Source organism: Canis aureus, chromosome 4, assembly GCF_053574225.1.
Source record: "Canis aureus isolate CA01 chromosome 4, VMU_Caureus_v.1.0, whole genome shotgun sequence".
NCBI classification, from domain to species: Eukaryota; Metazoa; Chordata; class Mammalia; order Carnivora; family Canidae; genus Canis; species Canis aureus.
The window spans coordinates 65,325,531-65,353,097 of record NC_135614.1 but is presented as its reverse complement, the minus strand read 5'-3'; the positions used below and the strand labels follow the sequence as shown (position 1 = coordinate 65,353,097).

At 34.3% G+C, this 27,567-nt stretch overlaps 1 long non-coding RNA gene across 1 annotated transcript; it reads left to right on the top strand.

The window, feature by feature from the left end:
• The first annotated feature begins 5,554 nt into the window (after positions 1-5,554).
• LOC144311920 (uncharacterized) lies at positions 5,555-25,997 on the top strand. Its single transcript, XR_013377396.1, has 4 exons — positions 5,555-5,726; positions 12,544-12,693; positions 18,002-18,043; positions 25,818-25,997. It is a non-coding gene; the product is annotated as an uncharacterized LOC144311920 (long non-coding RNA).
• Positions 25,998-27,567: the final 1,570 nt, after the last annotated feature.

Sequence of the window (27,567 nt, the reverse complement as noted above, 5' to 3'; positions counted from 1 at the left end):
AATTCACATTATCCTAATAGGTCCAAGCAAGCATTTTAGGTAACACAGCACATGATATTCACTTTGGAGCAGAGCCTGAAATATTTTTAAGCACTTTGTTTTCCCAACTTCCTATTTTTGTTTTCTTTTGGCTACCAAAGCCCTAATTCCTTTTTTTTTTTTTCAGAAGATCCAAAGCACTTAGTGTTTGTACCAAATATTTAGAATTTTATTATATTTTGTTATATACCATACCTCTTATTAAACCAAGATGTGTTCATGTTTGAAATGAGGTTTCTCCAAGGAAAGAACTGTGTTCCATTTATTATATATACTTTCATAAGGATCCAGACTTGCACTGGGCAATGCTTAATAAATATAAGGTCTAGTTTTGCTGGTGTTACTTTCTTATCTATAAACTTCAATTTAATTGGGCTGACATTCACAATTTCCCTCAGAAACTCTGCATCTACACTTTTTTTTTTAATTTAAACTCTTGCCATATCATCATACCATCATATTTTATATGGTCATTCTTTCATTCATCCCTCTATTCAATAATCTATATACAAACTGGTTTTCTTCTCTGTTGACTTGGAAAATTTTCTCTATAGGGAAAAGTAAATATTTCAGGCCTTGTGAGTCATAGGGTCTCTGTCACAGGTACTCTCTTCTACCATTGTAGTGCAAAAGCAGCCAAAACAATACATAAAGGAATGAGTGTAGCTAGGTTCCAATAAAACTTTATTTACAATGCAGCTGCAGGTTGTTTGGCCATGGGCCCAAATTTGCAGATCCTTGCTCTAGTCCATCTTCTTCTTTCACAAATTCTCCATGCCTGTATTCCAATCACCAGAAGACAAAATTTTTTGAGAAATCATACTTCTTCATTGCTGATAAATCTTCAGTAATGTTATTGGTATTCTCAGTCTAGTTTTAAAATACTTGTTTCTGCTTTCTAACATTCCTAAACATCTGCTACTACAACTAAACTTGTTGGTTTCCCAAAGTTCAGAAAAACCTTGAGTATTTTCTGGGAGTGACATTTATACATCCCATTCTATAACTACTAAATTGTCCTTTTACTTAATTTTTCAAGAATCACCTCCCCAGGACTCCTGGGTGGCATAGTCAGTTGAATTTCTGACTCTTGCTGAGGTAATTATCTTGGAGTCTTGAGATCTAGCCCCTCCTTGGACTCTATGCTCAGCACAGAATCTGCTTGGGATTCTCTCTCCCTTTGTCTTTGCCCCCTCTCCATACCCTGCCACACTCTTACTCTCTCTAAAATAAAAACAAACAAACCAATAAATAATAAATATTTTTAAAAATCACCTCCCTTATTCAGCATTCAAAAACTACTCTTACTCTGACTGCCTTAGCAGGAAGCTGCCTAGCTGTGATCATCATTTGTATAATTCATTGAACTCTCTATCATTTCCTCTCTATTATACACTTCATTTTTTATTAAACACAATCACTATTCAAATCCTCTTACCTTTTTTTTAAGCTTAAAATTTTATGTTCCTAATTAAGATGTAATTCATTAAGGAAAAGAACTGTTTTATACTTAGGAATTTTCCCCATTGGATCTACCTTTATAATCAATAGTACACAGCAAACTTTTCACCCAATATGTAGAGCTAGACCTAGATTTGAGATAGGACATAACTTGGACTACCTGTTTTTTCTAATATGGAAGAGGTAGCCAGGAGTGTTCTCTTCACTGATGAGATGCTTTCTTTGGTAAAGTGATTGCTCCACCATGAGAACAGGAATGATCTTACTGCCTGGATGCAAGATGAGCTGGTTTACACAGGCACAAATAATGGATACACCTGAAATCCAGGAAGGGGCAATTTCAGTTGAAATGATTGTACTGAACCTGAAGGGGAAAGCAGAGGCAGAAATTAGCACTACTAAAAACCCATTTCTGTCTCCCTAATAGGTTCAAATACCAGTGGGAAGGCTCTCAACAGATGAAAAAAAAATGAGCATAAAAAATGTGCTGGTAGAGAGAGACGAGAAAAATAAGAGATCTCCCAGTAGAGGCCATGGGATTGGTTCCATTGAAGAATTTTGTTCTTGCTTTAAGGTGTAGATACCAAATCACAGGGTAGAATCTGGCCATCATTTTTCCTTCTGTGAATCATTTCCTTTATGATCTAATGGTTATAGTCAATGTCTAAACGAAAATGTAGCATTCTTTTCACTTGGATGTCACCAAACAGCTGTATAATTTTTCAATTTAGTTTTTTCTGCAATTGTAATGTATTGGTAAGAAACACTCTAAGTACCCAACTGACAAATATGTCTGTACAACTTATACACTTAACATTTTGACATTTTTAACAGGTGCATAGAAACATGTCTTAAGTGACGAGAGATCATTTATTATAAGGGTTGAATTACTTAATGTTTCTGAGTCATTATCTGCTACATCATCATGTTATTTCCTCATATTTTTACTCATAGATGTTATTGTTTTTTCATTATTAATAAAGCTTTCAAAAAATCACTCAATAGTAGATGTACTATTACTGTTTGACTTGGTGGCTGTTACTCTGTAGAACTCCTATTAATATCATCCATGGAAGTGTCTCAAGATGACAGTACAGATTACAACTGATGGTTGGTAAAATATTTTTGTCTCTCAGAGAAAATAAAATTTCTGTGGAGCAAACATATAATTTGGGGCAATGAATGATTTTAATAGCATTAAATATATATTTCTAATTATCATAAAGAATATTAACATGTAAATTAAAGTTTATCAATAGCTATACTAAATTTTAATAATATTTGACCTAGTTACCAAATGTCTATCAAAACAGTCAATTTTTATGAGCTTGTAATAGATGAATAAGAAGAACAGTTAACAGACAGGTAAAATATACCCATAGCTGTTTTCCCCAAATAACATTTTTTCCTTTAAAGGAGGGATAAAGCAAGTTTCTATGTAATGAATACTTATTTTTCTATACTTTTAGCGTGTATATTATGAATACAGAATGAATAAAGTTTTGTTGTGAAATTTCTTTGTTACACAAATGATTAACAGAAAAATCTAGGACATTTTAAATGGTCTTTAATATCAATTTATGTTGAATCAGTCTCCAAGTAGTTTGTAAAAGCATTACAGGAAATAAGATCTTGGGGAAAAACTTGAAATGATGGTTAATTTTAAGCGTGAGCTGCCCTCACTTTCTTGCCCCTGTGGCCTGAGTTACACAGGCCTTGAGAATCGCCCCCTGTCTGTATGCTAGAGTGGCTCACACAGTAGCCTTCAGGGTACCCTGGGGGCCAAGGGCTGCTGGCCTCTTCCAATGGTGGGTGTAGGTGGCTGGGACCACGTGCTGGTGGCAGAGGGATCCCCTGATGCTTCCTCCCATATAAAGAGTTACAACGTTTCCTTTTATGGAGAGGCTGCTCCTTATATGGTGAGCCTTTGGACAGCTGCATGCAGAAGAATGAAATTGGATCATTTTCTTACACCATACACAAAAATAGACTCAAATGGATGAAACTCCAAAATGTGAGATAGGAATCCATCAAAATCCTAGAAGAGAACAGAGGCAGCAACTTCTTACTAGGCATGTCTCCAAAGGCACGGGAAACAAAGGCAAAAATGACTATTGGGACTTTATCTTAAGAAGCTTTTGCATAGCAAAGGACATATTAAACAAACCAACAGAATGGGAGATAATATTTGCAAATGTCTTATCAGATAAAGGGCTAGTATCCAAAATCTATAAAGAACGTATCAAACTCAACACCCAAAGAACAAATAATCCAATCAAGAAATGGGCAGAAGACAGAAACAGACATTTCTCCAAAGAAGACATACAAATCGCCAATAGGTACATGAAAATATGCTCAACTGTACTAGTCATCAGGGACAACAGATAGAGCCATCAGCAATGTCAATGGCACAGAGACAGCCTGAAAATCAAGTTCTTTCAGATCAGGGGTCCTTGGAGGAGCCAGGTGTACAAATTCTTCGGGATCTTAGCATCTTCCCAGCCTTGAAGGGATGAATTACATTTTCCATCTGTTGGTGGCCCAGCCAGGCTCCTTAACCAAAGAAGAGCTCTAATTGTCTTGGGATGTTTAAAAAAAAAACATTTTTAGAAATGTTGATCCCTAATGCAAGATGGTGCAGCCACTCTGGAAAACAGTATGGAGGTTCCTCAAAAAGTTGAAAATAAAGCTACCCTAAGACCCAGCAATTATACTACTATGTATTTACCACAAAGATAAAAATGTAGTGATTCAGAGGTGTACCCGCACCCTAATGTTCATAGCAGCAATGTCCACAATAGCCAAACTATGGAATAACCCAGATGTCCATTGACAGATGAATGGATAAAAAATATGTGATAAGTATTTACAGTGACATGGTTAGAACTAGAAGGTATCATGCTAAGCAAAATAACTCAATCAGAGAAAGACAATTATCATATGATCTCATTCAAATGTGGAATTTAAGAAATAAAACAGGATCATAGGGGAAGGAAGGGAAAAAATAAAACAAAACAAAATCAGAGAGGGACAACACAAAGAAGAGTCAACCATAGGAAGAAAACCGAGGGTTGCTGGAGGGGAAGGGTGTAGGGGAATGGGATAACTGAGTGATGAACATTAAGAAGGACATGTGATGTAATGAACACTGGCATTGTATAAGATGGATGAATCACTAGGGATGCCAGCATCGGTGGCTTAGGGGTTGAGAATATGCCTTTGGCTCAGGTCGTGATCCCAGGGTCCTGGGATGGATTTCCACATCAGGCTCCCCACACAGAGCCTGCTTCTCCCTCTGCTTGTATCTCTGCCTCTCTCTCTGTGTCTCTTATGAATAAATAAATAAAATCCTTAAAAAAAAAAAGACTGATGAATCACTAAATTTTACCTCTGAAACTAATAATACATTATATGCTAATTAATTGAATTTAAATTAAAAAATACTAATTCAAAGGAATACATGCACCTCAATGTTTATATCAGCATTATCTACAATAGTCAAATTATGGAAACAGCCCAAGTGTCCATCAACTGATGAATGAATAAAGAACATATGATGGATATATATATATCCATAATGGAATATTATTCAGCTATAAAAAAGAGTGAAATCTTGCCATTTGCAACAATGTGGACAGAGCTAGAGAATATTATACTAAGCAAAATAAGTCAGAGAAAGACAAAAGCTGTATGATTTCACTCCTATGTGGAATTTAAAAAACAAAACAAACAAGCAAAGGGGAAAAAGAGAGAGAGAGGCAAACCAAGAGTCAGACTCTTAACTGATGATTATCAGAGGGGAGGGAGTGGGAGGAATGGGTTAAACAGGTGATGGGGATTAAGGAGCTCATTTGTTCTGATGAGCACTGGGCGATCTATGGAAGTGTTGAATCATTATACTGTACACCTGAAACTAATACTACATTGGATGTTAACTAACTGGAATTATTTAAAAATTGAAGAAAATAAAAACAGGGATGTATTAAAGGAAATAATATGCTCTTTTTCTGCCTGGTTGTCTTTTCTCTGTTTGACTATCTATCCTCAAGCTGGAACAGAGGTCTTCTCCTGCTGTTGAACTTAGACTAGAACTTACACCATCAACTCTCTATCTTCTTAGACCTTTGGATTTAGACTAGAAGTATACCATCTGCTCTTCTGGGTGTCCAGCTTGTTGACTATAGATCCTGAGACTTAGCTTCCATAACCACATGAGTGAATTTCTGGTAATAAGTTTATTTATTATATTATCTATCTATCTATCTATCTATCTATCTATCATCATCTATCTTTCATCTATTTATCTATCATCTATCTATCTATCTATCATCTATCCATCCATCCATCCATCCATCCATCCATCCATCCATCCATCCATCAATTCTCCTATTGGTTCTCTGTCTCTGGAGAACCACTAATGCATTAGCCTTGAGTTAAGCAATCTTCTCATCTAAGACCATTCTGGAGTCCTCCTATTCTATCTCTATAGACTATCAGGTATTTTTCCTACATATTTCAAATCATCTGTATCTCTGTCTTTGAAAACATACTTTATGTGATTCTTCCTCCAAATACATAGCAAGCACCTAGAAGACAGGGATGGTAGCATTTTCATCTTGCCTAGTGCAGTCCTTGATGCTTAGTAATGGCTCAGTAGATTTTACTAGAGTCATACATGCATATAAAAAGATATAGAGATTGAATTTGCATTAATCTGCACACCTTCTCCCAATTCTCTCTGTATCTTTCTAAAAATCAAATCTATATAGAAAGGACAAATAGAAGTAGGGAAAAGCACACTAATGATTCCTTAGCAGACAAATATATTTTTTTTTCTGAAAGTCAAGTTAAATAACTAATAAACTCAATACTTTGACATACATTAAATTCAAATATATCTTTTGAACTCTGGTATTTATGCTAAAAACCAGGTGTGTAAATACTGCCCTTCACTCGCTACAAGCTTATTTTAATGAATGTGCTTTTTTTGGTAGTAGATAAATTCTCTATATGTAAGCTATGGGTTTGTAAAACACTCATAAATAACCCATAATATCTTTTATAAGAAGCAGCAAAATAATGGCTCAAATAGGTTGGCACAGAAATTACTTCAGAGCAGAAATAATGACCTAAACAACGCTTATCTAAGGAGGATGAAAAGAAGTAATGATGTATAAGAAACCAGTGCAGATAAAAGATCCTAATTTGGAATGTGCCTAGACAAGTAGGGGGAAAGACTTATGAGTGTTTGGTATGTGTAAGTCCAATATTGGGTAAGAAATCTAGTAGGATGTCTTTACAAAAGGTAGAATTGACTGATATTTTTAGCAGAAACCATATTAGAGAATATTGAGGACATTGCCTAGCTCTCATGTGTTGAAACCATTTGGATCTAGGAAATCAAGATCAAACTTAATGATTATTAAAATAAAACTGCAATAATCTATATTCCTCTTTAGAGATCAGCGGATAATTTTGTTCTGAATCACAGGGGAAGAGCAAAGGGCCAGGCTGATAGAGGGAGCTGAACAAATAATTATTTGCTCAAGTTTTAAGTTTTCTAATAAAAGAGAAAAGCACACTTTTTTATTGAAAATACTCAGCTCGTGTGAATGAAACCATATGATGATTGATGAGATGAGCACTGGGTGATAGACTATATGTTGGCAAATTGAATTTAAATTTAAAAAATTAATAAAAAAAAGAAAATACTCAGTTTGTTTTTGAAGTCCAGAATAGGGAACATCATGACGAAATATAAACAAAATATTATAGCAGTTCAGAAAAGATAGTGACCACAATATGCTGGGCATAAATCTTTTAAAGTTTTATAGAATAAAGAGTATTGGTCTGGCTCAGGACCGAGCATAGAGGATGTTAAGAGTTGAAGAGGACTTTGGCAGAGACAATGGCAAGACTTCAGAGGCTTCAAGGTGACAAAGTAGAAGACAGAATGTGGAAACCTGGAGTTCTCCAGGTCAGGGAGGGTATTAGGGACATAGTAGAGGACTCTAGTAGTAACCAGAGTAATGAATTTGGATTTCATTCTCTGAAATCCAATTCACTGAATGCTACTTAGCAAGCAAATGATGTGATCACATGTGTGTTCTTTTATAGGATACAATAAAGAAGGCAAGACTGGCTCATCCAGGAAAGATAGTATAAGAACTAGAACTGAGGTAGGAGCACTGAGAATGATATCTGAAAGAAAGGAAATGCACTTAAGACCTACTGTAATGGATTAATTGACTTGGTAACTGCTCGGATGGGAGGTTGTGCCTAGTATCTCAAGGAGGTGTTGGGAGTTAATAAATTAGGTTTTGATATTTAAGAAAGAAGTAATATAGGTACATAATAAGTCCTTGATGCATATTTGAGTTAATGAGGAATAAGTGAAGTCATTAAAATATGTAAAGGACCCTCAGGACTGGAGATAAAAATCTGAGAGTTATTTCTAGAAGTTGATAAGCAAAGCTATAGGAATAGGAAACTTCTGAGTAGGATGGAGTCATTTGCTTCAGATGAACAGTGCCATCAAGAACAAGTAGAAATACTGTGGACACCTGAGTGGCTCAGCGATTGAGCATCTGCCCTAGGCTCAGGATGTGATCCCGGGTCCAGGGATCGAGTCTGGTGGGCTCCTTGTGAGAAGCCTGCTTCTCCCTCTGTCTATGTCTCTGCCTCTCTCTGTGTGTCTCTCATGAATAAATACCTTAAATTTTCAAAAAAAAAAAAAAAAAAGAACAACTAGAAATACTGGATACAATATAAAAATCATATATTTAAAGGTATAAGAGAACTGCTAAAGCAAAACAAGGGTTAGAGAGATAATATTCCAGTGAGAGGAGACATCAGACATGAGCTGACAATTTATAACTACCTCTCCTTGGAAGGGGGCCAGTGGGGGGAAGCTACTTGCTTCTCTGAAGCCTAGGCAAGAAAGTGAAAATTCAGGCTTTATTTAGACAAAAGAGATACTTTGAGGGACAAAGAAGCCTGTTGGAGAAAACAGATGTGCAGATGAAATAGCTTTTAAAAGAAGTGGGGGTATTTAAAAGGTCTTAAGTACCTGGCTGATTTCTTTTTCAAGAAGTTTGTTGAATTCTGAAACTCCACAGGGTAAGAGGCTTAATAAAAATAATCTTCAGATCTCTAAAAAACAGAGAAATTTTCATAGCCATTCAATGCTGAGAAGGCAAAAATTGGCACTCTGGCCCTACCAGGAATTGGGTCCTGGAAGGAATGCCAGGTCCAAGGAAAAATCAGATGTCAACTGAGCCTTGCAAAACTTGCAATCCAGCCTTCACTCAGGTTAGATCCTCGTTTGGATTAAAGATGGTTTCTTCTCTCCCCACCACAGGCCATACTCCTCCTCTGAAGTCTCTAAGGAAGAATAAACTCTTTGCTTTTTCTTAGCTTCTGGTGGCGATCAGCAAACCTTGCTGTTCCTTGGCTTGTTAGCTGTATCACTCTAACCTCTATCTCCATTGTCACTAGGCCTTCTTTCCTCTGCATATTTCTGCATCTTCAAACCTCTCTGTTTTTAGACACAAGTCATTGGAATTAGGTCATACTAATCCAGTATGATCTCCTTTTAACCTGATTTCATCTGCAAATATTTTATTTCCAAATAAAGTCAAGTTCACAGGTACTAGTGGTTAAGACTTGAACATATCTTTTGGGAGGGACATAATGTAATCCAAAATAGGGGGAAGGTAGAAAACCAGTGGGCAGGTGTTATATAAAAATGGATTAGTTATGACTCAGCTCCACAGATTGTTGCCAGCTGGGCTTGCTGGCCAGCAGTACCACATGTGAACTGTGGGCTGCCAGTATGCATATTTTGCTTTCAGGAAAGTATTTACCTTGAGGAGGGTAGTTTGTTACTGGGGATTAATAGAAGGGGTCAATTGTGAGCACAGAGCCTTTAGTTTTACATGGCTTTAGAAAATCGTAAATATGTCCTACTATGTAGTAGAAGAAATGTTCTGGAATGTCAAGACTAGCAGAAATAGTATAGTTGTAGAATGTCAGAGAGCCCTATCATAAACATTTGGCAATATCATTAAAAATTACATCTAAAAGATGTAGTGAGCATAGATAGACTTATGTATAATGTATAACATTATAATCAAGTTTTCTTAGAAAGTTTCCACTTACATGTACCTTAATCCATAGTTATTGGATTTACTCATTCCCCTTATGACACATTTATGAACTTGACAAGGTCACTTTAATGCAATCAATCTTGTTTTAACAACAATCTCCAAAGGCATGGGATGGGAATGCAGCCTGTTTAGACTTAGAATCACTAAGGTGGACTGCATTTTTGTAGTTCCCAATGTGGAAATTATCTATCCTGAGGAATACTTACTTACAACTCAAAAGAGATTGCTCAATATGAGAATATATTCTCCATTGGTAGGGAGAGATAGGATTTGAAATCTAGAGAGACTGCAAGTAAAATCACAGTTCGTGTCTGAGGCTCACAATGTCACAGGAATTAAATGAGTAGGATCCAACCCAACTATCTCTTCTAGGAGTCAATTATAAATAACTTCTTGTGTAGTGGGCATTTCTTAAGGTCTTATATTTCTATTGAGTTTTCCTCCTGCTGGAAATACCAGAATTGGGTAGAACATTTCTCCCATGCACACAGATAATTATACATTTAATCCTTTTTTGTTGTTGTTTATTTTACTTTTATTTATTTATTTTTGTCTTTTGTTTCTAGAAGCAGTAGGGCACTCAACCATGAACTTTGCTGATACAACAAAATTTAAATATGGCCTTTTTACTGGACTTTCATAGTCTCATTGCCTAACTAAGGTTACACCCTCTAACATCCACCATCCAGCTATGACTGTTTTAATAGTTATACTGCAACACAAATTTTACACAAATGTAACACAAATTCACAGCTCCCACGTGGCTAATTCCAAACATGATTTTAGCAATGATCTTTACCATCACTTTTGCTCATTCTATTCCACTATTTCTGTATGGGTCTACCATTAGATTGTAAAGTCTGTTGAGGGAGACCTTTTCTTTCTCCCTTTATTAATGTGTTTTCATATACTAACCATTTAGCAAATATTATAATAGCTTCACAAAACTAGTTAACAAATTGAAATAATTCCATTTTTTCACTAAGAAATTATTAATGTAAAACAAGAACAAAACACAGTTTTAAGCTAGGACCACACAATATGGTCAAATCATTATTAACCACCAAGTAAACTCCAAAGTCAGGCAAGCGAATTATTTGTGCCTAGGGTAATTTTTATATCATGATTTCTCCACTATATCCCATGATGGAAAGACATTTAATTAATTAATTGACAACACTCCAGGTGACTTTATGAAGCACTAGATTGCACTTACTTTGAAATCGAGAAAGAATTTTTTCCTACACAAAGCAGTGAAATAAATTTGTTGTATTTATGTCATGGAAGGAAAAAAAATGCAGTCTCTGAAAAGATTTAGCTCTTTGGGGATTGCAGTATTTCAATTAATGACATTTTCATATCTCTTAAATCCTGCCTTTTGCTCAAAATTCGATTGTCATAAATTTATTCTGTTGTGTTAGGACAAGTCTAAACTATCAAAGGGAAGAGGAAAATAGAGACAATTATTCAGATAATTGAGGCAATATACTTTTTTCTCATTTCGGTATATTTTCAGATAAAATCTTTTTAAAAGCCTGATTACATGGGCAGCCCAAGTGGCTCAGCGGTTTAGCGCCGCCTTCAGTCCAGGGTCTGATCCTGGAGACCAGGGATGGGGTCCCATGTCAGGCTCCCTGCATGGAGCCTGCTTCTCCCTCTGTCTGTGTCTCTGCCTCTCTCTCTCTCTCTCTCTCTCTGTGTGTGTGTCTTAAATAAATAAATAAATAAATAAATAAATAAATAAATAAATCAAACCCTGATTACATGTGGAATTACCCTAGTCTCCTTTCTAATAATGCATAGAGTTAGATTATATTATTTAAAATATCTGATTCTTATGAACTTTGTGCCTTTGAGACTTGTTCTATCCACTAGTGGGGCTAAAATATGCTTGGGAATTGAGCTCAAAGTAAAATGTTAAGCTTCAGCTAATGAGTTTAAATATTAGAGAATTTATCCAAATAGATATATAAAAATCTCTTCTCTTGAGTCTGGATCCAAATAAGTAAATAAAATAAAGAATCAAAGTAATTATCTCAGTAAACAAAGTCCCAAATTCACCTCTTAAATGCAAAACATACGGATAGTAGATATTTTTTTAAAAAACAAAACTTTTGCTTGAATCATCCAAATTTGAACTTCACCTTACATTTTGTCATTTATGATTTTGTCATTTTTATAATTTAAAACTCATTTTTGTTTTTGAACTTGCTTTTGTCATTTCAAAATAAGATATAATGATATTATAAACTATATACTCCTCTTTGCTACAATTATCCTTTTATGTTAGTTTTCTTCTGGTTCCTAAATTATTCCATAATTGTCTATTTTTATATTTTAGGGGCCATTAAAATGTTTATTTGAAGCAGCAAATATAATGATTTGGAGATAGCTAGCTCATTGTACAGGAAAAATAAATTTGTTGAACATATAAAAAGGCATACTTAAGTAAATTAAAAACATAAATGTGAAAAGTAAAACGAGAATGAAATTAAAAATTTGTAATGAAGGATTCCTTAAATCAAAAGACATACTATAAAGCAAGAATGAAGGATTGAGCACATTAATTAAGGACTTTTATTAAAAAATGGTAAGCTTTGAGAACATGAGTAGAGGTTGATATTGATCTAAAATTGTACCAGGTATTATTCTGAAAATGACAAAGATTTAATATCTAAAATACAACTCATGCAAGTCGGTAAGAAAAGCAAACAAGAAACAGTATAAAAATTGACAAAGAAGAAGGAAGAAATTTAAATGACTCACAAATATGTTAAAAGATGATTAATCTCATAACTAATCCAATAAATGTAAATTAACACAACAATTAGGTATTTATTTATTTATTTTTTTAATTTTATTTTATTTGTGATAGGCACACAGTGAGAGAGAGAGAGGCAGAGAGAGAAGCAGGCTCCATGCACCGGGAGCCCGACGTGGGATTCCATCCCGGGTCTCCAGGATCGCGCCCTGGGCCAAAGGCAGGTGCCAAACCACTGCGCCACCCAGGGATCCCAACAATTAGGTATTTATATGCCTCCAATTATTGAAATTTAGACAGTGCCTATATTGCCCAGAATGTAAGAAAAGACAATTCCTTAACCATTGCCTGTGACAATGTAAACTGGTATAATTCTTCATGAGATATATTTTGCCTGTTTTGATGAAATTAAATATACATATAATCTATTATCTAAAGATTCTCCTACTGAGTATTTACAGAGAAATTTTTGCATAGCCTATTGTTGCCTTTGTGTGTGTGTGGGGGGTGTGTGGTAGCAAGAACACAGAGAACCAAACTACGGTCTATCGCTATGGAAATGGATAAGCAAAAATAAGGTAGATAAAAACGATGTGGTATTATGATGGAGTTACAATCAATGAACTAGACATACAGTAAAATGAATAGATCCTCAAATATTGGGTGAAAAAGCATAAAAATAGAACATTTATAGCCTCACATCATATATGAAATTAAAATATATACATGTACAAAACTGCATTACATTATTTAATAATATATGCATTATTAAATACATATAGTAAATAAAAATAGAATGTGTATAGAATGGGAGTGAGTTTTGTTAATGAAGAAGAAAAAATAATAAAATAGAAGAATCTCAAGTAGACCAAAAATGATTGTGTTTCTGTTGAGCAAATAAAACAACATAAACAAGGCCTTCATATTTCATTCTTCATGAAATCGGAGACTCTTACCTTTTCCTCTGTGATACTCTAACTCTACCAATTCACATGATATTTACATTTCTCAGATCTGTGATTCCTTGGATTGACAGATCTGCCTTATCTACCTTATTTTTGTCTGTTTCTTGGTTATTCTCTGCCTCTTGTTGTTGTGTCTCTTGTTTTATTATACTACTCTGAAATATACTTATTTTTTAGTTAGACAGTAAATTCTTGATATAATTAACTCATAATTTTGCAACTTTGAAATATTCACATAAGAATTCCTGGTTTTAAAAAATGTAAAAGATATTTAAATAATACACATTGACTAAACTATCATATATCAAATAAAATGATTCCTCTACTGGAATTGTTTCCCTATAGGGGAGGATATCAGAGGATTAAGGAAGACTCTGCCCTTCTAAGTATTTTCTCCACATACTGGCTATTACCTAAAATTCCTTTACAAGCTATGTAGCTTTTCTATTCCACAATTAGTCATATAGTTCACATTTGTAAAGCTCTGTTAAGAGCAACAGACCTTAAAAGAATGAATGGGAGTGCCAGGGAATAAGCAACAGAGCAAAAGGTAAGAATTTTCAAGTGTTTGTTTGTTTGTTTTTGCTTACAATTGGCAGTTATCATCCAGAAATATGAAAAATTATTTAGTTCAGGACTAGACTTTTCCCTTTCTTTACAAACAAACATGGTTTGTGGTATGAACAGAGACCACATAGGGTTTTCTAGACTTGGGTTTCCACCTTAAACTAAAGATAACGAGGAACCACACTCCTGCCTCACTGCTTGTGTTAGATGAGCCCTATTGGAGGTCTGAACTTTTACTACTCTTCAGAGGTTATGAGGTCATTCTTCCATGGTGTCAGTGGAGGCCACATGAGGAACCAGAATTCTTATACCTACCCAGTAACAATTAGCAGGCCCCCTCTCCTGCCAATGTGTCAATGGAGGCTGAGCAAGAGACCTGGACTTTTATACCCACTTAGTAATAACCTACTGGCATTCCCCACTTTCTCCACCAGAGTGTTGTCAGAGGATGCCTAAAAAAGAAAAAAAAAATTGAATAAGATTGAAATGTTCATAACATACCCCAAATGTCAGATTTTAACAACAACAACAAAAAATCACTCAAAAGAGAAAAAAGAAACAATTAATAGATCTCTATGCTGAGGTGAAACAAAAGTTAGAATTATCTGAAAAGGATTTAAAAGTAGCCATCATAAAAATGCTTCACTTAAACATTTAGGAGGGGCATCTGGGTGGCTCAGTTGGTGAAGTGTCTGCCTTCAGCTCAGGCCATGATCCCAGGATCCTGGGATTGAGCCCTGTGTGGGACTCTCTGCTAATTGGGGAGACTGCTTCTCCCTCTGCCCCTCCCTCTCATCATGCTCTCTCTCGAATAAATAAGTAAATAAGTAAATAAATAAATATAATCTTTTCTTAAAAATTAAGTATACGCTTGAAATGAATGAAATAAGAAATATAAAACAAAGAAATAAGAAATATAAAAAACTAAATGGAAAATTTAGAGCCAAGAAATACAGTCACTGAAATAAAAAGCTCAATGTATGAACTAAATCACAGAATGCAAAGAGCAGAAGAAAGAGCAAATAAACTTGAAGCTAGAGCAATAGAAATTGTTCAATCTAATCAGAGAGAAAACATATTGGAAAAAAATAATAGAATCTTAGTGATCTATGGAACTATTGCTCACATCTAAGATTCTTGTCTTTACAGTCCTTTAGAAGAGAAGAATGGTGGCACTGAAAAGCTTGCAAATATGTTCTTGTAAAATGTTCTCAAATTTGTCAAAAGACAAAAATCCATAGATCCAAGAATCCAAGCAAACACCAAACAGGATAAAAAGTAATTCATGCCAAGATAGATTATAATTAAACTTCTGAAAATTAGTGCAATAGGAAATACCTTGAAAGTAGTGAGAAAAACACCTTACCTACAAGGGGAAAATAACTTGAATGACAGAAGATTCTCATCAGAAACCATTAGGCCTAAAGGAACTGGTACAATATTTTTGAAGCATTGAAAGAAAATAACTGTCAACCCAGACTTTATATACAAGGAAAATATCCTTTAAGAATTAAAGAAAATCGAATAATCTCAGATAAAATAAAACTAAAAGAATTTGTAGCCAGCAAATCAAATGTAGCCTAAAAGAATGAATAAAAGGAGGTTTACTAAGTAGAAAGGAAATGATCTAGGGATGAATTTGGAACATAAAGAAGAAGAGAAGATAAAGAATAAAGAGTTAAAATATGCATAAATACGATTGACTTTCCTTTTCTCCTTGAATTTTTGAAATTATATTGGAAAGTTGAAATAAAATTGTAACTCTGGCAGACATGGTTTTCAATATAGGCAGGGTATATACATACTGTGTATATGTGTCTCTCAGCCACTAAAAAAGCTATATAAAGACAAAAACATTATATATAAGTCAAAATAAAATTCTAATAGATTTTTCAGGGACACCTGAGTGGCTCAGTGGTTGAGCATCTGCGTTCAGCTCAAGACATGACCCCGGGATCTGGGATTGAGTCCCACATCCGACTCCATGCAGGAAGCCTCTGCCTATATCTCTGCCTCTCTCTCTGTGTGTCCCTCATGAATAAATAAATCTTTAAAAAAAAAAGGGGGGGGTTTTCAAGTATCCCATAGGAAGGCAGAAAAAAAAAAACCCCAGAAATTTTTAAAAGAGAGAAAAACAGAAAACAAAAAATAAAATGACAGGCTTACGCCCTAATATATTAATAATTTCATTCAGTGTAAATTAAAAGACAGACTAAGAAAAGCTAAGAAAAACATCATCCGGCTCCATGTTATCTACAAGAGACTCACTTCGAGTATATTGGCATAGGTAGATTGAAAGTAAAAGCATGGAAAAAATAGAATACAATGTAAACACTAATCAAAGAAACCAGGACCAGCTATAGTAATATCAGGCAAAGTGAGCTTCAAAGCAAAGAAAAATACCAGAGCCAGAGCCAAATATTACATAATGTTAAAGAGTAAATCGATCAAGAAAATACAGCCTTCCAAATGTGATGAACCAAGCAACAGAACTGCAAAATAAGAAGCAAAAACTGATGGAACTGAAAGAGGAAACTGACCAGTTCACAATCATGGTTAGAGACTTCAACATTCTTCTTTGAATAATTGATTGTACAACCAGAGAGAAAATTTGTGAAGTGTAGAACTCAGTCACATCATCAATTGGCAGAATCTAATCAACATTTACAGAACACTCCACCAAAAAAAGCAGAACAACTCTCTTTTAGGACCCATGGAACATATACCAACGTACACCATATGCTGATTCATAAAACAAAGCTCAACAAATTTAAAGATTAAAATTATACAATGTGTTCTCTAATCACAATGGAATAAAAATAAAAATTTAAAAAGAAACATAAAAAGAAAATCTCCAGATACTTGAAAAATAAATAATATGTTTCTAAATAATCTGTGGGTCAAAGAGGAAATAAAAAATTACAGTTAACTTAATGACAATGAAAATATAATATATATCAATTTTCTGGACATTATTAAAGCAGTTGTAAGAGAACTTTATAGCAGGAAATGCTTCAATTAGAAAAGAGAGAATTTATAAATCAATAATCTAAACTCCCACCTCAGGAAAGTAGAAAAATAAGGGCAAAATATGCCTAAAGCAAAAAAAATAAAAATAAATAAATCAAATAGTAAAGATACAAGTATAAAGCAATGAAATTGAAAACAATAGAGAAAATCAAAGAAATGAAAAATCAAACTGATGCAACAAAATGGATTCTTTAAAAAGATCAATGAAACTGACAAACATTTAAGGAGACAGATAATTTTATACGTCATCTTGGTTAAGCCCTAGTGCTTGTTTTCAGTAAAAAGCTACTCTAGATGTTGCTCTGAAGGCATTTTTCAGATATGATTAACATTTAAATCAGTAGACTTCAAATAAGGCAGTTATTCTCCACACTATGCGTGAGCCTTGTTCAGTCAGTTGCAGGTCTTAAGAAAAAAGACTGAGATCCCCAAGAAAGAAGGAACTCTGCCACCAGACGGCCTTCAGACTCAAGACTCCAATGTCGACATTTGCCTCTAGCCTGTAGCCTTCCCTAGAGGTTTTGGTCTTGCCACCATCCACAATCGTGTGAGCCAGTTTCTTGAACAAAGAAACAAACAAACAAACCCCTTTCTATATTTACACATCCTGTTGGTTCTGTTTGTTTGGAGAGTTCTGACTAATATATCTAGCATTACTGATAAAGGAAAGAGAGGACTCCAATCACCAGTATTAGGAAACAAGAGTTATCACTACAGACTGTGTTGATATAAAAAGGATAATAAGAGGGTACTATGAATAACTACACACATAAATTTCACAGGTTACATGAAATGGGCCAATTCCTCAGAATACACAAACTATCACAATCGACACCATATGAATTAGATCATTCATATTTGAATGACCCTGTAACTATTAACATAATTAAACTCATCATTTAAGAACTCATGAAAAAGAAATCCCAGGCCTACATAGATAGTTTCACTGTAGAAATCTACCAAACATTTAAAGAAGAATTAACATCAATTCTACACATTTTTTTTTCCAGAACATGAGAATGGAGAAAACACTTTCAAATTTGTTTTATGAAGTGAGTATTACCCTGGCTATGTGACTGTAAATGGGTCATCTTTACAGGTCAGGAACATCTTTACAGATGAGGGACATCTTCATGGTGATGACATGGTCCTATACCTTGATCATGGTGGTGGTTACAGGAATCTAGGCATGTATTGAAATGAATAGAGCCATAGATACTAAATGTTCCATTGTCAATTTCCTGGTTAGATATTGTACTTACTGTACTTAAATAAAATTAAAAGATACGTTAAATCAGGGAAACTGTGTGAATGATACACAGGATCTCTCTTGTACTATTTTTGCTACTCCCTGTGAATATATTATTTCAAAATTAAAAATTCAGAAAAATCTTAGGATTTCATGTGCTCTTTCAAATAAACTTTGGTGCATTGTAATATTGGGGAACTAAAATTTCCCAGGATTGGGGCATCTAAGTGGTTCAGTGGTTGAGCATCTGCCTCTGACTCAGGTCATGATCCTGGGGATCCAGGATCGAATCCTGCATCGGACTCCCTGTGTGGAGCCTGCTTCTCCCTCTATGCCTCTGCCTCTCTCTCTCTCTGTGTCTCTAATGAATAAATAAATAAAATCTTTTAAAAAAATCTCCCAGGTTTGCATGCTTTTGGATACTGTGAAACATGAAAATTCTAGAAAGTAAGTTCTAAGTAATTCATGCCAAAACAATTGAACACAGTGCCTGATCTATGGTAGGCAAATACTAAGATACTAAGTAGTTTAATAGTTTAGAAGACAAAGGGATAAAAAAATGACTGCAAATTTGTAAAACCAAAATCAGTGGGCAAGTTTTCTCTGGAAACTGTGATGGATTTTGTTGTTGTTGTTGTTAATCTTTGGGATGACATTCTCTTATCGGAGTATTATCCAGTTGAATCGTCAATCTCTTTTGACTGCTGGATACTTCTCAATCTAATCTTCCCATTGCCAACACCTCAAAGTCATAAAAAATGTGACCATTTGTAGATATCATCTACCTTAATGTATATTATCTCATCTCATTTAAACTCAACTCTATAGATATAAAAACTATAACTGTACATATATAGGAATCTTTGATGAAGGAATGGAAGGAATTAATAAGCTTATATAGCTAATGAGTGACTTTTTACATGAAAAGTGCAATTTCATGTTAACAATCTAGAGAAAGAATAATAGTATGTGTAATGATCCTTAAACATGGATGATTGCTTGCGCTAAAGTTGGTTAATCCTCAGTATGTTTGGATGCATCCGTAAGTTCTTGGCAATAGAACACAAAAGTGTGCAGTCCTAGTTAGAGAAAAAAGTGACATTCGATTGCTATATCATAATAATGATATTACCACTTAATGTGTTTCTGACATAAAATATGATGTCAATAAGATTTTCATGCTCAGAAATAGTAAGAGTGGTATATACAATTTTGGTCTGAACATTTTAAACGGATGTTGGACTGAAAAAGAAGATCCATAAATGAAGATGCTAAAAGAAATGAATACAGTGTTCATAGAAAGTAAAAAAAAAAAGCAATGAGAGCTCTGTAGCTCATAGAGAGGAAAATAGAGGAAGTCCTCAGATTTATTACTCCAGAAGATCAGTAACAGCAGCTTCTGCTGTGAGGCATGGGACATAGAGCCTTTAGATACAACTTTTCAAAGTGATACTTCTGTAGATGTGAGCAACTTAGAAGTTTGAATTTGGCCTTCCTTTAAGCCAAGCACTACCATCACATAATTTCTTGCATTTTCTTTCAGAATTATGACTTTTTTTTTAAATGGACTGAACTGAGGTTTCAGAATATGTGCACTATTACCTTAATTAAAATAGAAAACCCAAGTGTGTCCCTAGTGATTGCCATGTTTGACTTCATCTCTTTCATAATCTTAATTGTCTCTTTAATTAAGGAATTATCTTACTGATCAGTTTTAAGATAGTTGGAGCCACGGTATTCATCAGTGTACTTATTTTGAACTTGTAAGGAAAAGTCTGAGTCCAAGGTTAGGTAAGATGGTGTAGCACATTTTTCTTTAGGTTTCCAGACATAATTTTGTTCTCTCATCTTAACACTTTGTGTGTTAAGAATCATTCTTCCATCTCTTTCCAAAGCTTCTGATGGCTGTATAGTTGACCAGAAAGAAGTCCTAAACTAAAGACTATTCTACAAATGTGGTGAGGAAGATTTTTTACTCATTTGCTGAAGATTTGAGTTAATGTGGCATTTAGACCATTGGTTTCCTCAAGGTTTTAAGTGTTCTCTTACAACAAATATACCTTAGTGTGTAACACAGTTTTGTTGTTGCTGTTGTTAAAAGCAGGAGCAAGTGAAGTTTTACCAAAGAGATTTAAAACCAGCTTCTTGACAATCCTACTAATGTAAATAAAAACTATATAATGAGAAATAGTGCAAAGAATTATTTTATTCCAAAGAAGTTTGTCATTTTTCTAATGGGGTGTTCTAAATATCATTTAGGAAACAAAGTGATTGGTATTAAAATACATGCAGAAGGACTGTGGGATATTGTAAAGAGCACAGATTGAAAGTCAAGAAAACGAGAATCAAATCTCAGATCTGCTTGTATTAATGGACAAGTCATTTAATCTCTCTGTCTCATTTTTCCCATTTGTGGACTGGAAATAATATCCATTTAAGGATAAACTATATTGTTAACTGTGACTAAAGAAAGAATCTTGCTTTTATTGAGTAAGAGGGAGATTTTAAAGCTTATTTATACCATTTTTCTTCCTAAAAATGTGAATAATTTTCTTAAAACAGCAACAAGAGCAAAGTAGAAAGTGTTCATTAACATGGCATGAGGCATGATACATCCATATTGGTTACTGATAATATACCAGTTACTGAAAATTGTCTAAGTTTGAGATTTGCTCAATAGGTAAACTAAAACCTTCAAGCCTTCACATGGACCTGTATTTACACACAGATGCACCCTCCTCTCAAGGTTATTGTTTTCTAACAAAGTATTGTTTATATGTTTCATGCAAATTGGTTTGAAGTGTTGCTTCGACAATCTTATTATATTTAGGAATAAAAACTTCCATCAAGAAATTGTACAAAAGAAAATGGACACACCAGCTGGGTAAATCTATCATATGCGGGGAGTGGAGCGGGTGGGGGGGGGAGCACTTTTAATTAGCTGAGTGAATGCAGTTTGCTGAACACAGAAAGCACAGCCTCAGTCATATTAAAATGTGCCTAATTTTCTGTGAAAAAGTCCCATCTGAACAGGCCTGACCACAGTCAATCATACTAAAAGCCACTGGTGCTTAATTTGATTTACCAATATAAAATGCAAATTAGGTTATTAAGTGGAGTGGCAGACTGAGTAGGGCCCCTTTCAAACCATCAAGTTAAATGCAAGCAGACAGCAAACTGGCTGTGCAAAGAAAATTTTAGCATATTCGTTTGATTAGTGCTACAAAAATTTAATTAGGTTGGCTAATTACTTGACAAATTGCTCTACACGAGAGAAAAGGCAGAGGAGTTGTTTTTTTTTTTTCCTTTTTCATTGCAAATATCCTGTGTGTATTTTAGCCCAAATGCTATCTGCCAATTTGCAAAAACATTATTAAATGAATGGAAGATGGTCCCCAACAATGGTAAATCGTATAATGCATATAATTAGACAAGACCCACACAACTGTACCCATATGTCCATACTCTCTCAAGACTAAAAATATTTAACACAGTATTTTTACGTAACTACTGTCAAAACAGATTATTACAAAGCATTCAGTTGTTCTTAAGAAAGAAAATATTGTGCACGATATAGAAAAGAGACATTTGTGAAATTCCTCCCAGAGGAGTTTGTTTGTTAACTATTAAATGAAGTAATGGTGACATGCTGAGGTTTATCATCACAGAATGGACCTGTCAGCCAAAACATGTCTGATTGAGGCCAGGGTTACAATGGAGTAGAGAAAATTATCTCTTTGTGGTACGTTCAAAATGTAAAACTATTAAATAATTCTCAAAGTCGACTGACATCTTATAAGATGAATTTCCCTTTCTTGAATGTTGTTTGTTAGTCTTTGTTTCTTCCTGTCTTTTCCCAGTCACTATATGAGAAAGCAGACTTGAGATACTCATCTTGGGGGAAAGCTTGCAAGTTGTGTGACTACAGAATGAAAGAAAATTTTCAGCCCATGTCAGTATTTTATTGAGAGATTAAGAATAACCTTGAGTAATGGAAAGTTTCTTTCTCTGTTCAGAGGAAAACTTGATTTTTTCCTAGAGACAGCATATGTTTTTATCAGCACTCAAGAGAGCAAGAAAGGGAATTTCACATAATCATAGCATTCTTTGGAGGATTTTTTTCATATACTTTATTTGATTTTTGTTGATTTTCTACAGAACTAGTGAATCTGTTCTAACTCAAACACCATGATTTTACACATAGATGACCACTTTGCCTGTTCAAGTGGAAAAAATAAGTATCGTGTTTTATAAACATAAAGCTTAGCAGTTAGTAATTAGATACTGTATTTAACCTGTTCTAAAGTGACATTCTAGGAAACTACAAACTATAAGAAATATTCGTGAACATTTATGCAAGGTGTGCCTTATTTTTTTAATTAGCATTTTCTAACTTAAATTCAGAACACAAATATAATGACACTGCACTATGCAAATGTGGTAAAATTATTTTCTGTAACACCCCCACGGTTGCTGCCATTTTATCCTAACTTACCATTTTCAGTCTTTTTAGATTTACAACCATCACCAAAGGAAGTAGAGCATAGATTATGTGTAGCATATGGGTTATGCAGAAAACTTTACTACTGTGGAATAAAGTTCTGGGAAAAAGTGGTGGTCTCCTAAGCATACTTTTGGCCATGAATTGCTGGCTTTACATATATTGGCCTCAGGGACTCCATCTTTTTATGTAAAGGTAGACTCTACAAAACACTGGGTCAGAAAACATAAAATTCAGTTCTGAAGTAAAAGTATTTTTTTAATATAACACAACTGTACCAACTCTTGAGGTTTTTCCCTTCAAGGTATTGACTGATTTTCTTTACTCTCTCTTTTTTGATTCTTTGTTTTCAATTTGATAAACTGATTTTTTAAAAATCTGGTAGATACAGTCTAATAAAAATATTGAAGTCTGAGACATTTTATTAAGGGCATGAGTATAAAATAGTAAAAATTACTAACTTGCAAACATGTTTTTTGTGTTAATATAAAATGTATTTGTCCAATGAATGCTGGCATGTTAATTTCTGAAGATGTGATAATATTTGATTATAATTTCTTTGTGCTGCTTGGCACCAATTACATGCATGTAAAATAATAGTAGTTATCTTTTATTGAGCCCCTACTATGTGAAGGCACAAAGTTTAATGCTTACATTTATTTTATTATTTAATTCTTTTTGTAAACTAAAGATATAAGTACTATCATCCCTGTTTTAGAGAGGGTGAGATTGAGACCAGAACAGTTTAAGGAAAATTCAAAATGGAAGACCTAGCAACTGACAAATCTGAGATTTGAACTGAATTCTGTCTAAATTCCAACATCATGTTCTTTCCCTATGCCCTGAGTAGTTTTTGAACATATATTTTTGATGCGATTTTATACATGTATGTGTTTGTGATATAAAACCGGTGTATAGAATTTGTATATTATTTGAGATATTGTGAAACCATTGTGATTTGTATACAGAAAGCCTATCGGTTTTAGGGAGTCTATATCAACTATGGTGATTCAGTCTGACAAGAACCTTTGGGAACATCGTATCTTCTAAAGTTGCATAGACAGAGTCAGATTATTTGCTATATTGGAGACATCAAAAGAAACACACACACACACACACACACACACACAGGAAAGACAGGTATGGGATTGGATTAGGAAAACTGAAGTTTCCATCTCCATGACAACAAATGCATTGGGGAAGAATACACCAGTGTATGAAGACATGAATTAAAAAGCAGTGTTAGCCTATTATAGGGTTTTATTTTCTTTCAGTATAGCTATGTTGTGAATTTTTTAAAATTTTGGTTTCCAGATGGGATAAAACTCTTTCTTCTTAACATCTTAGAAGCTTATTTAAGATACATACATATCTATGAGTAGTAAACAGTTATTAGTCATCTGAATGCCTTTCTACATGTTACTGATAGTCCTGAACATTTTGTTTCAAGTATTTGATAGACAATAAATAACTTTTCATGTATAGAAATGTCCATCCTCTCGAAGTAGATTTGAATTAATGGCAAAAATTTCCCCAATATTTCAATTTGAAAAGCATTCTTCAGATCTTGAACTGAGTAATAAAATAGATGACTCTGGGAGACACAAGATTACAACCCATTAATTCACTATATTTTAAAGTTCAATATACCGTGAATTGCATGGTATTAATCATTAATATATATCATAATTCCTTCAATACTTTCATATCTAGAAAAAAATCTTTTCATTTAAGTTGAAATTTAGAGGAGAATTATGTGGAATTTCAGCTTTAAAAAATGATTTGATATTTCGATCAGTGTCTGATCGTATTCCTCGAGTACCTCGACTTTGTCAAGGAAAACAAACATCCTGTTATATGTAGGTCCCATATTATAATAAGAGAGCCATACCAAGTGTTAACTCCACCATCTGCAGCGTCCAGGGAACACTTCTTTTCCCACTGTGGGAATTCTCTTCATGCAAAGTGACCAGTAGTGGATCAGTTCTATTCTGTGTTCACAAAGGAAAAGTTTAGCTTTCTGATCTGTAGTTTCAATATACCGTGTGTTATGCATGTCATCTGTGATGCAAAATATAAACACAAAAGCTGCTATGCAGTTAGAATAATAGGTGCGTATGCTTACTGAGTTGAGAAACATCAAGAAAAAATGCATGATCTTGCCCAGTTATTCGTAGTCAGAAAAATTTACCCTGATATTTAAATGTATGAACAAAAAGAAAAATAATTTTGCCGGTGAGACCAAAATTTAAACTACAAGAAGGCAATAACTTAGAATTAGTTTATCTGGATTTAATGAACCTAAAGAAGGTAATCTGATGAAGAGGAAATTGCTTATAAAGAATTGTTGCAGTTCAATTTCAAAACCTCAAATATTTGAGGCATTAAGTCTAAAATCTTCGCCTCTTGTCATAAATACAACATTAGCAATATTATCATTTATTATTTATTTGCAGAATAATTTATAGTTAATTGTGTGAAAAGGGGACATCTTTACCTTAACATTTTGGGCAAAATTGTCTATTTAATTTGTAGGCAGTTGAGTAGGATGGACAGTATGCAGATGAGTGCTAGAGAGAGCATTGACACAAGGCCAGCTAGTTCTCAGGTCCTTTAACTATGGGGCTTAAGAAAGAGTTTCTGGTATCAAGGAACTTCATTTTAATCCTTTGACTTAAGAGCTTAAAAAAAGCCCCTGAACTTTGTACGATAAAAGCCATATGATTACCAGGAGCTCTTCATTAGGCAACAGCTGTCTGTGTCTAGCATGTGAACTTCTGTGGGGGCTTTTCCATTCAGCATTTCTAGGCAGGTCTAGAACAGTAGAGGTAATAATAAAATGAAAATAATAGCTGAACTATAAAAAAATGAACTCGAATAAGTTGTAATTTTAGAATAAAATCATAGGTTAGCTCACTTGTTAACCGAATGGCCTACACATCCATATTCTTATATTTAAAAAATCCAGATAAATTTTTATCTTTCACATATTAAGTCACTTTCTGAAAATGTCTTGAAACTGCTGTGTAAAACAGTATGACCAGGTATTCAGTAATAGTTACTTGTCTTGCCTTAGCTAACAGCCTCATTTATGGATTGAGAGTGATTTTGAAGAACAGAAGACATTAAATTGGATTGTTTATGTTCAACTCTAAGAGTAACAATCAGTCTTTGTTTCACGGATTTTCATCTTGGTGCCTATAACCATGTCTTCTGCTTGTGCTAGTACTGGGCACAACACCCTGAGGAGCTGAGGCACTAGGTATGATTGAATCAGCTTAACATTATGTACAGTATTGAACCAACATAATTATTACCAAATATTAATTCATGGTATTATCAAACTGATAAAAATTGTGGGTTTTTTGAGGAACACAAACACTAATTTACAGTTTTCTATTAAAACTATAAATACAAAAAAAAAACTATAAATACAGGGTGGCTGTATTTATAAATAAATACAAACCTGTATTATAAACCTGGGTTGCTCAGCTAGTTAAGCATCTGCCTTTGCCTCAGGTCATGATCCCAGGGTCCTGGGATTGAGTCCTGCATTGGGGGTCCCTGCTCAATGGTGAGTCTGCTTCTCCTACTTCTGCTCCCCCCACCCCCCGACACCCCTGTTTGTGCTCTCTTGTGCTCTCTCTCTGTAAAATAACTAAATAACATCTTTTTAAAAAGAACTGTAAATGTAGTAAAATCTTTGTTGCAAAAGAAACACTTTCCTGCTTTTTCCCCTCCTTTCCCATTATTAAATGATCATTTTTAATAGCAGTTGTTTTCTTTTTTTCTTGATGATAGAAAATGATTGTTTCAGCTTAAACAACATAGTCTGTTCATCTGAGAGTATATTTTTCCTTCTACAGAGCTGAGTACCTTTGTATTTTAGCAGGACTTACAGATTTCCAGGATGTTTTTGCTGCTTTAGGACTAATTTTTGTCTTTGTTTCTCCCAAAGTTAAAAACAGTTAGTGCAAGTCACATTAACAAAGACTTACCTGTACTGAGATTCTAAGTTGAAATCCAGCTGCTTTACTATTATCATATAAGGCACAATTAATCAGCACAATCTTTCACTCACCTGAGAAAACGGCTTCTTTCTCAAAGGTGTAGGTAAGGGACAGAATCACCTTAATAAGATTCTATAGGCAGGGCCTCCTATAAAGCCAAAATTTGCAGTGAGACTACAAATTGTCCGTTTTTCCCTTAAAAGTAAACCACTGATAAGGATATATGAGAATAATATTTTATACACAATGAGCCTTCTATAACTTGGTCATTGTTCACTTCTAAGAGTGTTGAATTGTTTCCCTGCCTGATAAGGTACTGGTTTCTTTTATTTCCCAATATTCTCTAAAGTATTAGTTACACATATGTGAAACATTCTTAGTTTATCATGATCCTGGAAGTTTAGCATTACAAGCTGTGAATATGTTTTAGATACCTGAGAAAATAGGTACAATGTGCAAAAGGACTATTCGACTGTCTTGGTCCTGCTATGGTTTCTTTGCAAAGACATAAAGACACCAGATCTTGCAGCAGGACACTATCGACTTTCTTTACTTTTCTTTAAATGGGAAAATTGTATGGAGTGGCAAAAAGAAAAATAGTTAACAAATAAAACAATATAAAAAAGCCACCTCCCCACACTTGTGAAATTTAAAATTATTTGATTAAGAAATTCTTTTCAAAAATAGTTATTAAGCTGCTCTGGCATCAATTTAACATTATAAGCTTAACTTTTCTTTTTTCCCTGAGTTGACTAAAACAACTGTAAATACTAATGTTTTTAAATTATAAGACAGAATCCAAAACTTTGAGGTTAA